The following is a 16,539-nucleotide window of genomic DNA, read 5'->3' on the forward strand; positions in this document are numbered from 1 at the left end:
ATTTAAAACAAAAGTTGATGCAAACGCTTTGTATTTTCTATCATGAATCTCCAAAATCATAGAACACAACAGAGTAAACTGAATACAAGACAAATTCAAAATGGAGCAATACAGCAACGGCCACTATCTATGATTATGTGTGCTCCTTGAGAGTAATCCTGAAGCTTTTGGATAGTACCTTGGAAATCTTTCTCGACTGAGAGAGTTGTACATTGGCTGAATGCAAACACAAGGAAAGCATGTTATAATAATCGTGACCGGTAATTTACGGATAAATTACTGATTGCTACGAACGTTTGCACATGATGGAAAAATATCCTCTAATATGTAAACTACTGATTGGCTTTGCTCATACGAAAGTGAATACACTACTCTAACTCGACGACCTTTAATGAATCAAATCTGATGTTTGAATATATAATTTCCTTACTTGTTATGAAGTTAGACGAAAAGAGTTTGTGGTTTACTTTCGGGAAAAACCAACTGTGAAGGCTATTTTGAGAAATTATGCTATAGTAGCAAAATGAGGTTGAAATATTTATTTTATGTTTGGTTTCAAACATCATCAGAATCAGGCAAGTCCGCGTTAGCCTAGCGGCTATGCGCTTCGCAACTATGCGCCTGGGAAAAGAGTGTCCTGGGTTCTATTCCTGTCGCCGATGTGAGGAGCTCAAGAATCTTTCTCAGACATAGCCAAGTTACCCGGTCTTGGGCATGGATAGCAGGGTTTGTCTCCCCAGTTTATCAAGGATTTTACCTTCCGCAAGCAGGCAAACCGGCCGGTGAACACACGCAGCTACAGACATAAGCCACACATATAAAAAAAAAAAGGTTCCACCAATGCAATGACATGCATAAGCCAGCACATTTGAGAATGTTTGACTGCTACTCTTCGCAGATCTGCTTGTAATATCATTTGAAATTTAATGAAAATTATGACATGTGAAAAATTGTAATAATGAACAACTTAAAGAACAGTTCAATTTTTAGAGCTATTGATGCAAATACTTTGCATTTTCTACCGTCAATTTCTCAGATGAAGATAACTGATATAATAAATATCAGTTATCTGAGAAAATTAAAATTCTTAGCATTTCGGTGTTTTGTAGTTCCCTTGAAATACAAAACATTGAAATATACAACTCTATTCTCTAGAAAACGACATTTTCTTATTCGTGTGTGTTTTGGCCAGCTATCGCACATGATTAATCATGCAAGTGGAATGCACTATCCCACCAAAATTCCTCCGAGTTTTCTGGAGTGGAATACTCTAATAAATACGCATTGCAAAGGAAAAGTACCCAGATGCTGAACTTAAGCAAACGAAATCGTTTGTGTGGAGCAAGAAGTCAGAGCAAACCCGTTCATTCCGATAATCATGGAGGATATCTTTGAATTGAATGTGTTTTCTCAGCGATAATTTGGAGATGGCAGTGGAACGTATCGCAGTTTTTAGCATCGCTCCTCAACAACAGGGATGCGCTGTATGACAAACATTTCAGTGGCCACCTTAAAAGTTGGCCAGAACTTGGTAGGGCACTGCAGAATGAATCGACACTGAATTGGCATAAGTATAAACATCAAAAAAGATGGAAGTGCTTCAACTTGTCAAATTATTTCAGTGTAAATACTTCTGATTCAGGTGACTATATTAACCATGGAAATATCTAGTCCCATATTTTATACTCCGTTTATCTAACCTATAAATATTTTTGAAAATAAAAGTATAAAAATCAAATCTCAATCTTATTAAAGTTGTTTCCTCCTTTACGGTTTTTTCTTTTATTCCGAATATCGAGATGAATCCACTAAAAATATAATCAAAATATTGCATAGTAGCGAGCGACTTTAAACAGCTCGATTCCGTAACAAACGAATTTTAATATCTTAAGCTCTTGTTATGAATTTAATAAGATATAGAAAAGAGTTTATGAAGTATGCAAAACTTGGAGATGGAAATTGCCTTAATACTAGGAGCAAATCGATCGCTGGAAACACTGCAAGCTATGACTACAGACAGAATTCCTAGTGGTAAGAGGAACTGTAAAACATATTTAAGGGTACGTTATGAGCGCAGAAGGAGAGTCTTGTGAAATGCCGTTCACTAGAGACCAAGAGCATATTACAAGGTTCAAATAAAGGAAAACTGCTTCTTTGTCAACTGAGGTACATGAATGTTACTCTTAGTTCTTTGTTTCTTCTCTATCAGCCAACATTCGTCTCATCCACTGTGCCAAGTTTTGCGACATTTCGTGTGTATGTGTGTGGGATTTAATGTATATTACTGTGTCCTCCTGGTGAATACTTGTTAACTTAATTTTTTTCCTGTATTAATGATGCGCACTTCATAAGAATATGTAATTCATTTAGACTGTGTCTTTCTCAGCAATTTACTGAACAGAGTTTCAATTAAATAAACACACATTTATAATCCACATAACCGCAATGAATAAAAGTGAGTCAAGATGATTTAGAGCAGTTCCTATTTTAACTCGCTCTAATTGGTTTATCCAAATCGTTGCACGTTTGACCCAACAAATTTATTCAGTTAATTAAGAGAACTGTGAGAAAATTAAACGAATGACAAAAGCGGTGAAATACGATAGGAAAATCAACAAGTTCTGAAACATTAGATGTGCTCAGCGTTAATCAGTTTATGTATGTGTTGTCATAAACACATCATCAGAAGAAAGCCAGGAAATATTAACTGACATGGATGAAGTAACTACAGAGTGTAATTAAAGAAACGTTTTAAACATGTTTTTTTTAAAACGTTTCTTTAACTAAAAACGCTTTTCTTTTGTTTTTCACGCTGTTGGTGTGTAAATGTGATGGCTAATTAACGGTTGGACTTCTGATTTATCATTTTTCAATGGAAAACTTCTAAATTAGAAGCCAAAATGGGTAATAAAAAAGGAAAATAAAATTGGATTTTAAGTGATAATTTATGAAATCATTACACCGCAGTAAAATTTACAAACTACTTAGTGACACGTATTTAATTAAGAAGTTGATAGAACTAATTTTAAAAATTTAAATTTAAATTAGAATACCGATTATTAGAAAATTATTAATAATATAAAATAATTTAGTAATATATGAAAGTATTACTTCACAGGGCGGATTTGCAAAGATAATAATGATATTTAAAGAAAGTGAATTCTTAATCAGATTCTCAATATGTAATTTATTAGATCAACCTAGATCCGCCCCGTAGAATTAGTGTACTTGCTTATCTCCGAATAGAATGTGTTAGACTTGACTTAAATTATAGAAAGGGGATGTTTTTACTTCAGTTAGTCCTTTCCTTTTTCCGTTGTTAAGGTTCTCTTAACTATTCACCGATTGACTTTTCAATTAATAATTATGAGTATGGTCTTTTGTAGGTGACTCAACCTTTGCACGGTATTTCATTGCCTCTTAACTCAGGCAGTTCTTTGAAGCGTTCTAGAAGGGAAACTGCTTCTAAACCCTTGAAAGTCTAAATTTGCAGCTTAACTATATTGTATTATATGCAAGCATAAGTTGATCAGATTAATAGAATCGATCCTTGCATATGGAGCCTTGCCTATCACGATTTAGGACACCATGTAACGTGATATCTTTGATATGCTCCATAAAATGTTGCCTCTGAATGTACAAGGATTGTCTGAACAGTTCTTGGCCTCGTTTATAGATGGCACCACTATCTGCAATTTTTTTTTCCTCAGTTGGTACATCTGTCTTAAGCATCCATGTGAAATTGCAAGTCATTCTGTCAAGTAGTTTGATTTATACAGCTGTCTGAAGCAAAAGTGTTCTCTGTAGTCCCTTAAAATGGATAAAATTGAGTATCGTGCTGTAATAAAATTATTTATAAAAGCAGGTTTAACGCAAAAGATATTCGTTCGAAGATCATAAAGGTTTATGGGCACTCTTCTCCTTCATTTTCGACAATTAAGAAATGGGCTCTCGAGTTTAAACATGGCCGTCCCAGCCTTGAAGACGATCCACGTGAAACACATCCAAAAATTGTAACACCACCAAAAATCATTGATCAAGTGCACGATATGTTACTGGATGACCGGCGAGTCAAAGTTCGTGAAATTGCTTTACTCAGATAAGAATTTTAAAAATGAGTAATAATTTTCAAAATAAGAGACTATAGGCATTTCAAAGGAACGTGTAGGATATATATTGCATGAAGAATTGCAAATAAAAAAAAAGCTTTGCGCAAGATGGGTGCCGCGCTTGCTCACAGCAGATTAAAAAGGCACTCGCATGAAAATCTCTTAAGAGAGCTTGGAGCATTTTAACAAGAATAAAACTGATTTTGTGCGTCGATTTATTACTATGGATGAGACTTGGATTCACCATTACACACCAGAATCCAAACAGCAATCAAAACAGTGGACAGAAGCCCGTTGTTCATCGCCAAAGAGACAAAGTCGGTTCCGTCAGCAGGAAAGGCCATGGCATCGGTGTTCTGGGATGCTAAAGGCGTTTTTTTATTAATTATCTTGAAAAGGGGAAAACGATAAGTGGGGAATGTTATTCCGACCTATTAACTAGACTAGACGGAAATATTCGTGAGAAAAGATCCGGTTTGCAGATGAAAAATATCATCTTTCATTAGGACAATGTATCTGCCCACAAAGGTGTTTTTGCTTATGGAAAAATTAAGAGATCTGCACCAGTGGCGACCGATGAAAATTTTAAGTGGGGATGCAGCATATACAAAATAAAAAAAAATAATAATAATTTTTTTTTCCAAATCAGTAACCAATTTATTAATAAATAAATTTACATATTAAAAAATTGCTTTATTAAAAATATTTCGCCCTCACCATGAACGTTTTTAGGAACGTATCTATCGTGTAAAAAGAGGTTTAGGTGTACATTTAAAATAAGAAGTAAGGGGCGCTAAACTTAAAATTTCATCTGGGTACCTATAACCTTTATTACTCATATGGGGTATCGAAGTCAGATCTTTTGTTGATGTATCTTACATTTCATGTGTGTGTGTGTGCGCGCGCGCGCGCTCACTCGGCGAATTGCACACAATGGACTTGTTATACGTATTTTAAAAGATCTATACAGATATTCATATGTTAACATTCATATTTACATATGACCGTATTTACATTTATCTAATTTTATATCTACATAATCTACATTATATAATCCAAACAATATGAGTTGTATATTAATTTACAACGATTTGAGGTTGATGGTTTTGCCAAAATGAAAACAAATTTGATTACTCTTGGCCATTCGCCTTCAGAAGTGATGAGGTGTTTGCTAACTTCTAAATTGGAAAAGCTACTTAAGAAGTAGAGAAGAATCAAGGATTACTTCAACCAAAATTTTTTTAACATATAGGTCCCATGAGATGATTACGGTTCTGAAACAATTTTTTGCTTTGGAGGTTTAATACTGCAGTTCACCGATGCTCAGATTGATAGTCAACAGTTAATACCGTTGACTGTCAGCATAGATGGGGTTCTGTGGATTAGAACTGATTCACTGTTCATCCGACAATTTCTTAACACCACGCATGGCTCTGTTTTATTACTTTATATCCAGAAGTGATAATGACGTGTAGTATAATTGTATCAACACTGATAATTAAGGACCTGGGTTCTTTCTGGATAGCCAGAAATCTATTTACTTTTGCATTAATGGTCAGTTCATTTTGGTTTATAAGATACGATTTCCAATTCTTCAATCTTCAACAGGAAGGTTAACATCTTCCTTCTTAAAAAATGATATCTTTTTTTTTTTTTTTTTTTTTGCATGGAGTATGGAAACACACAAAGAGCTTTCCAGTGATTGGTACATGCGTAGCTGATTAGCGTATAGTTTGACTCGAAGTAATAAAACGTAATTAAAGAGACATCGTTGATACAAACGTGTTGGTTTCAGTGGAAATATCCTGTGGTTTGTTTCTTAAGGAAGTATAAAGGGTGACGTCTTCTTTGATCCCCAAAGATTAGCTTAGTTATTTCGTGTGGTTGTTACATTAACCTGTTTACCTATCACAGAATGCATATACGGTTATTGAACCAAATAGTAGTTTCACATAATTGATTTCAATATTGTACTTGTATCATTTGCTTTACCGATACTTTGTGTCTGTTCCAATTCATATCAGCATGGAAGTAAAGTTCTGTGTATTTCTCTGTGCTGTGATGGATGTAGGTTTACTGGAGTAGTGAGTATCTGTATGTAAACGACTGGTTATTAGATATTTCGTGACAGTAGATTGCGCTGCAGGTGCCTGAACATCACGGAATTAATGCATATGGAGTTCACAGAATGCCAGTTTAATAACACAATATCTAAACCGCTGTTATATTTCTAATGTAATGTCGTTATTGTTAATACCGTTAACTGTGTTGATGGATTCACTAAGTGTCTGTTCAAGATACAAAACCAATTGACACATTTTCAGCAGGAAAAGCTATTTTTGTATGGCTTACTTATAGGATAGGAAAAAATAAAGTACACAATATATCCTTTTCATCGATTTATTTTCCACAAATCTCTTTCTTCTCCATCCAAGTTCAAATTAAACAGGACCCGTGCACTTTGAGCTAATAATAAATCAGTTAGTCCATACACTGAGTAGGGTTAGTCATCTTGTAAAAGAGACTAACAAGCCAGGAAACACATTCAATAAACCGATTATATTGGCGTTAGTCTTTGTTGCCATGCAAATCAAAGCCATCCCCTAAACGGATATATTATTTTCCCAATGCTTGGAAAGCTCTATTTTTGCTTAATAATACATGAATAGTCTCCATATTTATTACATTCTAATCAGATTGATAATCAATTAATAACAAAAGTAGATGTTTCGATCAATGTGGAGAAGAAAAAATTATATTTATGCAAAAGACAGTTCTTCCATAACGGAAGTGCTGTTGGAACTTCTTCTTTCTCTTTATGAAATTGTTAGAATTTCATCTTTCGCATTATGTGTTCAGTTCATGACTAATCCGAACAGTGATATGATGGATCGGTTAGTCTTATAACCAACTGTGTTGCTAGATGTGATCTCCTCTAAAGGTTTCTAGGATGAAAAACGTTTTACTTCTTCTGCACACCACAATCTCTTCATCATTTGCAAAACTTTCTCTTGTTAAGACAATATCCGAACCCAGCTCTCCAGCTAAAGAGGTTTTGTCGATACCGTCAGCAAGATGAAGATTTTTTCCTTTTTTTTTTTTTTTACTTTTGTAGAAAGTATGATAATGAATCAATTTGCTTTACTTAAAACCAGTTATACATTCTTCAATTTTATTACGAACTTTAGCCATATCGGTCTTCTTCCAACTTTATTATCCCTGCGTTTAGTGGCTTCTCATCCCCCATTTTCTTTCATGAATGTTGACACAGCTTTGGCTGAAAAATGTTTATAAATTCCTCATCATGCAGGGATAGGAAAGTAGAATTTATTTTTGCATTCACCTTGTGACACTTCTGTAGGCGATGTGATCATCATTCCGGAATTGTAAAAGTTTTATGCATACAATCGTCTCACTTTACCTTCGAACCGGATTGACGCATTTAATCTTTAAAGCACATATTACTAGCTAGTTACCAAGGCGATTTCCTATAAAAATGATCTGTAAAGTTAATGTTTCCTTGAATATAATGCTTGTTAATCTACCAAACTTACGTTTAGTAAAGCTGATTCTCGGTAGCAAATTTTATCATAAAACTAGAAAAAACTAAAGCACAAATCTATATTCCTAACATGGAGGAATGATTGATTGTGTGATACGACAGAAAGTGACAGTTAAGTTGGTTACGGACTTCAGCTGAACAGAATTTTTTGTATTTGCTCTTTATTAATGCTCAATGCTTCTGTCATAACCAGAATTAAAGTCATAATGACACTTGGATTATGCATGCAATTTTAACTGAAATGGTGTCTCATGGAGTTAGTATGTTTCGCAAATGAATCTTGAATGGGTCATACTGACCCCCTTTGAATCCCTAAATTTTAAAAAGTTTCTAAAACGCATGAATGCTTTGTGATTTCATCACCACGGCGTTTTATGCACATAGAAATAAAAATGTTGGAATCCTATAGTAACAAATGGATGTCGTGTACAGTTAAGACAGACAGAGGCTGTTTATTCAGCTTCAACTTGAAAAATTTTAGAAAACACTTGCGGTCAAAGTATTGGTTTTTCTCCTGACCTCAGTTAAACGGCAAGAATCGGATAATTATTTGAAGTTAACATTTTAATACATCGTATGTTGAATGGTAGAAGTTGAAGTACAGTTCCAGTCCAGATTAATAAATATTTAACAGAAATATTAAGGAAAAAGAGAAAAAACGATATACTGATGCAATTGTGAGAGAGATTTGGTTTCGTTTGATTAATTAAGGCTATGATGTCAAAGGAATATGTCCAGTTTATACTTCGCGGAGTTTAAACCTCAAAACGTTCGGAATGAGTTCTAGAGAATGCATTTTCATTGAATCATTTATGGCGATACTAGTGAGCTTAGATTGATAGGCAGTTGTTCTTCAGTTGTATTCGCGGTGTCACCGATCACTTTTCACAAAAACTGCATTGATACGTCAACAGTTCTCTTTGGCTAGTAATGGCTTCATTATTTGCCGATGATTATCTAACATCTTAATTAAATTAAAATTGAAATTTGTTTAAAATTGAAAACTAAAATTGAACTTAATTGAATTAAAATATTATCGTCAACACCGAGCAAGTCGAAGATGCCCAGTCTGTGGTAATTGATAACATCACAACGGAAGAATAAAGTATTAGTTTAAGATGATTATGGCAGATATCAGCACATTTTAATTTGCTGTAAATAGCCTGCTTTTCTGAAGAATGAAAAAACAAAAAAATGCCGAAGTTATTATATAAGCTGCGGCTCCTTTTGCTTTTAGCTTTAGAATTTTTTAACTCAGTTTAAGTTCGTCAATTGCCACAACTGCATTGATCTGTGGGGTGAGTGTTTCGTTGTGCGAATTCCACCCACGAAATGTTTATAGTGCATCCGTATTAGTACTGCGCATAGGACAAAAGTTATTTAATCCTGTAAGCTTACTCTATCCTCATACACAGATCTTTTTCAAGTCGCGTCACACCGGACGATAAAGTTCATCTACCACTTAAAGACATCAAAACATTTACATCCTGTGGGTAGTAGAGGCTGTGCATTAATCATTCTGACAACCCATCAGGCTGAAATTGATTCAGTTAACTATAACTGCATCTACCGATCGATGCAAATAATATACAATTAAAAATTCTCCTGAATAACACTTCCAAATTGGAACTTATCAGATTTTATCAGTGGATTCCTTATGTGCCTGGGTGTGTAATTGATAAACACAGAAATATCTGCTGTGGAGAAAACACAAGATAATTTTCTTAATGGTTTCTTTTTAGGGCATTGGAAATGGTACGGTTTATGCTTAAAATAATATCATGCTCAGTAATAATTTATGGTTAATTTTTTATTTAATGGGTCACTAATTTAATGGGCCACTTTCTTTTGTAACGACAGATAATTTATGACCTTTTTTTTGTTTATTTCTACTGATGCAGTTTAATAAACCTAGCTATATATGAAAGCAACAAATAATTGTAAAGTAAAACTTAGGACAAATATTTCTACCAGAAATCTGCGTTTATCTGTTTGTGAAAATCAGCAATTCACCAAAGATACCGTCACCACATCATACTGTACAGTCAAAATTTGGAAGAGAATTTTAATACCCGATAAGGAAGTGGATGTAATTCCGCAGTGATATAATGCAACATCACACGGAGGTAACCCGAAAACCGAGATTGTATGTTAAAGTTATTTTGCGGGTATTGAACACAGTAAAGCAGTTCAACGAAATAAAACGTGAGATAGGAGCCAGCATAGTTTTCTTTGGATAGCAGGAAGTGATTGTGACTGCATTACTTGTTCAAAACCCTATTCTTGAAGATTGCAGGAATTTTCGCAAATACAAATGGAAGCAAGGATGTTATTTCGACTTTTTCTGCAAAGTAAATCGTTTGCTGTTTCTCAATCCGCACACAGGCAACTTTCTGTCGAGTGAAATAAGCAACGACTCTTCTCCATGTTATTTCAGATCTACAGATATATACACTTAAAATCAATTCTAAATTCAGGAGGAGCAAAAACACCCTTCGTTCTATATTTAGGCATATGAATATAATTTTAAAACGCCAAACAGGTTCTTTCTCTGTTCGTGATGAACCTAACTATGCCGCAATCACCACAGCGTATTTGCAGTAAAGCCAAAGTGAGTTTTAATGATAGCGCCTTTACCTACGCAAGAAAATTCGTTCCAGTGAATGATGTAATGGCTTAATGATCGCGAATAAAAGAGGAAAAAAACTGAACATTTAGCGAAGGTAGAATTAAAGTCGAGATAATTAAAACGTTAAGAAAAGCATTTAAGAAAATCAAATAGTAAATGTTGCAAAACAAACAGGGAACAGTGACGAAAATAGAAAAACTAGTGAAACCGAATTCTAGAATAAAAAAGAAAGAATTGTAAGAAAATAAATAATTGGAATTCATGCTACACACACTGTATTGAAGAAGAAAATTCCGTTCTATTAGTAAAACTTAAAATCAGTTACGTTCCAAATAAATGTAAGTGGTTTTGTCGCATTTCCATTAAAATGAATTTTAATTTTCAAGGCCTGGCCTCGGCCACAATGGTTCAAGGACCATCTCTCCAGCGAACAGGCTGTAGATTTCGCTTCAAAACACTCCATTGGCATCAGTGGTTTGTGAATATATCTAAACGTACATATCCGAATATATCTCTAAATAAATGAATCTCCAAGCCTACAAATGCTGGAGATGCATTCATTCGCCCAGTTTGAGAATGGTTTAAAAACGTTCATGATTCGGATATCCAAATTATCCAATCTTTAACTCAAGTACATTGACATCAATGTTTTCTGTACATTTACAAAAACGTTCTATCGATAAGATTCACATAAAACAATAAAACTTGAATTTCCAATTTTAAAGTGACTGCTATCTTTTACGTTCTAAAGAGCTTAAATGTTTATTCCATTAAATTTATTCAAAGATCCACCCCTCCTTCATATTCCAAAAATTAGCCGAAGAACCAAACATACCAATACCTCCCTGAAGAGCTCTGATCCTAAGAGTAAAATACCAAAACTATTTTCTTACTTCATTCATTTTTAATCTTTATTCTCGTAGTTATTCTTTAGCTTGCTGAATTAGTGATCACTCTAGAACCAATGCGTTTCTCAAAAGGTTCTTCTTTCTATTGCTCGTATAGTAAAATAATTAAATCAGCATTCTTCGTAACTCCAGAATTCACCAACAACTTTGCAATCCAGATGAATTAATGTGAAAGCTCCTAGCCCGGAGACCAAAATGAGTATTATTTCTACTTCTTCGTGTATGTTCTCATTCATGCTTCAGGCGATGCTTAATGTTTTAAATACGAATGGTTGAATATATCAATTTGAATATTTTACAGAGTAGAGTGCAACCGCCTCACATCATATTTTTACTAAGGTAGTAAATTGAAGTTTATTTAATAACGAAACTTCAAAGAGTTGGTCTTCAAGAACTAAAGAACGAAAGGAAGGTGAGTTATATTTTATGTAATTGGGTTTTATGGAGATAACTTTTGTGAGGGGCGGCATTGCAAAGAACCATTATCAAAGTCGGAACAATGAGCCTGCAAAGAAATACACTTTGAGAGATACGATCTTGGAGGTTTTCTAAGATGTAAAGCGAGTAGATTTTGAAAATAGCTCCGGAGCTATTAGTATATTTAAGGTCTTAAATAATTGAAAAACGATACCGTGAACCATCGTGCGGAGAAAAAAAAAAACAGAATGACATGAGAATTTTTTTTACTTGACTCCATCCACGAGAGATTTTCTGACAATCAATGGTACATTATTATCTTGAGTAGGCTAAGGATTTTTTTTTTGTTTAAATTATTTTTGTATATTTTATTTATTTTACATAGTCCGAAACCCTGCTCTAGAGACCAAACGCAAGAAAGTTCTTCAAGCCATTTCAGGCCTGCAGTAAGCAGAGAGATGGTCTTACACCGGACGGTGAAATTCATTTCCACCTAAAAACGGCACAAAAATTCGTTGGTTCAACAGCGAATAGTCCATCCAGGATAACTAACCTTAATTTGCAAACAAGAACTATTTAAACATTGAAATAAATTAATCGATTCGGACATAATACCACAATTCCTGCTAGTAAACGAAATTACAGTACGTATTCAAATTTTCAGTATTAACAAAACAGTTAAGTAGATACTATGCAGAAAATATGTGTCTAGGAAAAACTCTTTCGATCATCTAGTGGGCATTAAGTTTTATAATATCGTAACCTCTCTCATACGTTCGATAATAAATTTCGAATTCAAAGATGCCATAAAAACCCCATCAGTGTTCTAAAAGAACTTGATAACTAAATCATTAACAAACTAAGATAGAAAATATTACCAAATATGAAATTTTGACTTTTCCAATTTCACGCGTTGTTACTTGGTAACCGCTGTGAAATACACGCAGTCGCAAAAAGGTTCTCACTTTTATTCATTAGTAACCAACATCGTCCATGAAGGAAGCAAACACTGGCACCTGTTAAAGTGTTTACTGGTGTCGAAAAGTGTTTTATTTGAACAGCACGTTCTGCACTTTTATTGCGTGAGTGCGAGCTTTAATGCTTTAAATAGAGTTTACAAATGTTAAGCGGCAAAAAAGTATCAAACTGAAAATAATTGCTTTGAACACTGTCAACGAATTGAGAATAGTTGGCTGAGATTGCGCATAATGCATCACACGGTTTCTTGAACACTGCTAATAGCTGCGTTTGAAATAAATTTCAGGCAACATTTCAGGATTTAAGAGTCCTAAAAAAGTTAAAGAATAATTGCAGTCTTAAACAATAAGGGACATGAGCAGGATAATCTTCATGTGAGTGTGTTTAGTGCAATTTCCATGGTAAATAATTCAGAGAGGACATAAAAACTGAAGGTTTAAACATTAAATTGACTTTACCTGCTAAGGTGGTTAAAGGGGTAACAAACTCTCTAACACAATCGGTGTGAGTTTTTAACTTTTTATTCTGATTCCCCTACACGCTTTCAGAACACTTTTGATCCATTTTATTTATTTACATTGTTCGATATATAATAAGTAATTGTGCAATAGGATGCCATAAGTTACTTGGTTGTCTAATTATAGAAGTAGTTCTTAACCGGTGTTCCAGGGAACACTTGTGATCCGCGAACTGGTTACAAGTGCTCCGCCGGTGAAAGATGTCACACGACACAATTCTGAGTATAACTGGCTACTCTGAATAAAAATGTCAGAGGAATTATAATTTCTCTGAATTATATCTGTGAATTTTCGTTAGAAGAACAACAATTAGTTACCTTGTCCATGGATCCTACTCTAAAAATTAAATTCTCTGAAATAACTGTTGAGGAATTTGGGATTTCCGAATACCAGCTCTCTCCACAAGAGCACTGAAAATGTTGTTACAATTTTCAACATCATATTTCTGTGAGCTCGGTTTCTAATATTAACCCATAAAAAAACTAAAAAGCGTGACAGACTTAGTAATATAGACAAAGAGATGAGGGTAGCTATATCACACATTAGAACTCATATTGCTGAAACCTGCAAAAGCCGACAAGCTCAAGTATCGCATTAAAATCAGTTCCATTGTTATAAAAGGCAAGTCCATGCATATGTTTATTTTTAGTTTTATTACCCTAATGATTTTGGTGTTCCCCAAATTTTTCTTATAATCAAAAGTGTTCCGTGACTTTCAAAAGGTTAAGATCCACTAAATTATAGTATTATCTCCATGAAATTAATTTTTAAACATTGTTTCAATATGCTGCTAATAAGTAGTTTTGGAATGATTTAAATAAATTTTTATTAGAAAAAGAATTGCAATATATTCAGCATTCGAGGAATCTAACAACAGGGTGTCACATTATACAATATAACTCGTAACCAGATATTTATATTATTTTGAAATATGTCAGTCCTCAGTAAAGACAGTTTAAATTATTTCTTTTAGCAACATATTCATCCACTGGATCTACAGAAAGTGAGGAATCGCAATAACTATGCGAAAATAATCCATCCATTAAGGACTAAAACAAAAGTCTAAATCCTTTACCTCCGACTGACATTTTACACATCCAGTGATTTATTCTATGAACTAAAACCTTTTGAACTCAGCTGTTAAGTTGTGAATAGACCACATCATTTAATGAAGAATAACGGTTAATTTCGATGGTACATTTCACGAACTGTTAGCGTATTGCAAGCAAATTTCTCAGTCCAGTCAAAGAAACACTTCGCTCATTCTCATTTACCAAAGCAATTAAAAATAAACTTAACGACAAAGAATGGAATATTTCACGTTAATCGGAAATGCACAATCTAATAATTCTATACACATCGCAAAGAATTGTAATCCCTAATGAATAAATTACCTAACTGTTATCCATAAATGTGACTAAAATATTTAGCGGTTGACAGTGTTGAATGCTATCGGGAAGGTAGCACTTGCTCAACGTAATAAAGCAAAAGATTTTTCCACCATAAAGCCATTAGTTCAAATCCTCCAAGATGGAATTTTTACTACTCTTGGATGAATGGAATTCACCCGAAAGGAATAAAATTAAAATGAAACTTTCGTGGTGACATTCGAATTCCGTATGGGAAAGATAGTGACATCGCTGAACAGGTGTTTTTGAGAATAACCGAGAGATGGCATGACTAGGACTGGTCTCTTGAAGAAAAAACTATCTTTTACGCTTGTTGACGAAGAGCATTACAAATAAAGGGAGACATTGCTGCAAAGGTTGCACTCATCTTAACAAAGTAACAGGAATTACCGAGATATCGCCGCGTATTTTGAGAAAATGTTCCAGAAAATTAATGACGCGCGTGGTATAATTGTCTTGAAATGAGCCACTTCGCATAGGACCATATCATTTAATGAAGGAGTGAAAAGAAGGCCAAATCGTTCTTTTCACTCCTTCTTTCACTTTTCACTAACTGTTCTTTGAACTCCTTTCACTGAATATCCAAATTATAGAAAGGCTGAATCTCCAAATTATAGGATAGTTTGTGTGTTTCGAGTTGCAGGTAAGGCTTAAATAGAATACTTGAGGACCAGGATCTACAGTCGTGTTGATAACGCCAGCATGTTCTTTACTGCATGGATTTCATAAAGGGAAATCCCACCTAAGCTATCAATTTACAAGATAAACTAAGGTGACAAAGGAGATGTCAATACCCCTGTCTACTTGAATTTAGCAAAAACCTTTGATTACCACATGGCAAGTTGGTAATTAAGTGGAAAGGATAAACAGAATCGGATTGGCGACTGGACCTCAAGTAGGTATCATCAAGCTATTTATGGAGGAAACAGTATTCTGGAAAAGACCATTCATCAGCGGTGTAAGCCGGGTACCTGTTGCATGCACTGCTGTTTTACTTGTATATAAATCGTCTTGGGAGAGGGTGAAATGAGGATATGCTGTTTGTAGATGGTGCAAGGTAGGAGAGGAGTATGAAGAGCAAAGTTAATGCTTCTGAATTTACAAGACTAAGGAGTCAATTTGAATAGACCCACAAGTGGAATTACCAGCGTAATGACGCAAAACGATAGGGAATTTTAAAGAAGGAATGGGAAGCAGACTAAATAAACGGTTGGATATCTTATAGTAGGTTGAAGTATCTGTGGGAATGACGACAGACGTCTTAACATTTTGCGGTGGCATTGCTAAAATTGTGAGTACGTTACAAATATTACAGTCATAAGGCAGATGTTTAAGAGCTTGTTCGATTCTATAAAGCCCTGATAAGGTTGCGTATAGATTACTGTGCATAGAATTGGTCATCTGGCAATCAAAGAGATGAGGTTATCTTAGAGATCCGGAGAAGATTCATTAAGATGGTTTCTGGAGTATTTTGTATGAAGCAACTTTCAGATCCGTAAAGATAGGAAAGTGATATGACTTATGGATAAATTGGTTAATGTTTGTTACCATATGGAATAGCATGGGATGAGGTGTGTAAGCAAGAACTGATTTTGCTGTTGTTGCTGCATTACCTGCGTGTATGATGAGTGTGGAAACTGCATTTACTTTAAAGGCATGAGCAATGCATGTTTAACATCAGGACCTGCCACGATGAGTCTCTTCACACAGTAGGTCTGATGATGTTTGTTTCATTTGTAACGTGGAGGCAGGAATAGATGTGTGTGTGTACACATGCGTGTTTGAATTTGACAAATTCGTTCCGACTTGAACGTTGTTTTGCATTTCCTTATAACTAAAACAATGAGGATGTTTTATTCTAAGACCTGAAAACAGAAGAATATTTCTAATCTCTCCCCTGCATGGTATCTTACTAAACCTAATTCCGACTGGTGGTGAGGGCTCGAGCGATAATCTTTGCTCTCATGCCTTGGAACTGCATTCTATGACTCGGAGAGTAACACATTAGC

The sequence above is a fragment of the Typopeltis vanoorti genome, chromosome 16, assembly GCF_054136105.1.
Source record: "Typopeltis vanoorti isolate ZY-2024b chromosome 16, IOZ_Tvanoo_1.0, whole genome shotgun sequence".
Classification (NCBI taxonomy): Eukaryota; Metazoa; Arthropoda; class Arachnida; order Uropygi; family Thelyphonidae; genus Typopeltis; species Typopeltis vanoorti.